The following is a 676-nucleotide window of genomic DNA, read 5'->3' on the forward strand; positions in this document are numbered from 1 at the left end:
AAACCCCATGCTATCACCATAAAATATTCAAAACTTTAGGAATGAAATCACTCGTACTTTAGGCTATTTTTAGCCTCTAATGTCCGCTTCATGGACAAAATGTTATGGAAGGATCGAGATATTAGTTCGCCATTATTAGTCGCCCGAAACCCATGCTATTACCTTAAAATATTCAAAAGTTTATTACTGAAATCACTCGTACGTGAGGCTATTTGCAGCCTTTATTGTCCGCTTCATGGACAAAAAATTTTCGAAGAACCGGGCAATTGGATCGCCAGAATTAGTCGCCCAAACCCCATGCTATTACCATAAAATATTCGGAATTTTATGACTGAAATCACTCGTACTTTAGGCTATTTGTAGCCTGTACTGCCCCATACATATACAAAAAATTTGGGAAGGATCGGGATATTTACGTAATGTACCCTACTTACTCTTTCCAAAAACTTCTTACAGTGAAGGATAAGTCACGACCAACTCTCACGGAGGAGGACCGGAGAGATGAGTCGTTTAGCTAGCTGAGTTTTAATAATAAGTTCTTTCCACTATTGTGAATTAGTGTACAGTTGAATTGATCTCATCAAGACTGGATTGCGTGGGACCTGACCACTTATTGGACTGAAATCACTCGTACATTAGGCTGTTTGTAGCCTGTACTGCCCCATACATATACAAA

The sequence above is a fragment of the Ceratosolen solmsi genome, unplaced genomic scaffold (genome assembly GCF_000503995.2).
Source record: "Ceratosolen solmsi marchali unplaced genomic scaffold, CerSol_1.0 scaffold47, whole genome shotgun sequence".
Classification (NCBI taxonomy): domain Eukaryota; kingdom Metazoa; phylum Arthropoda; class Insecta; order Hymenoptera; family Agaonidae; genus Ceratosolen; species Ceratosolen solmsi.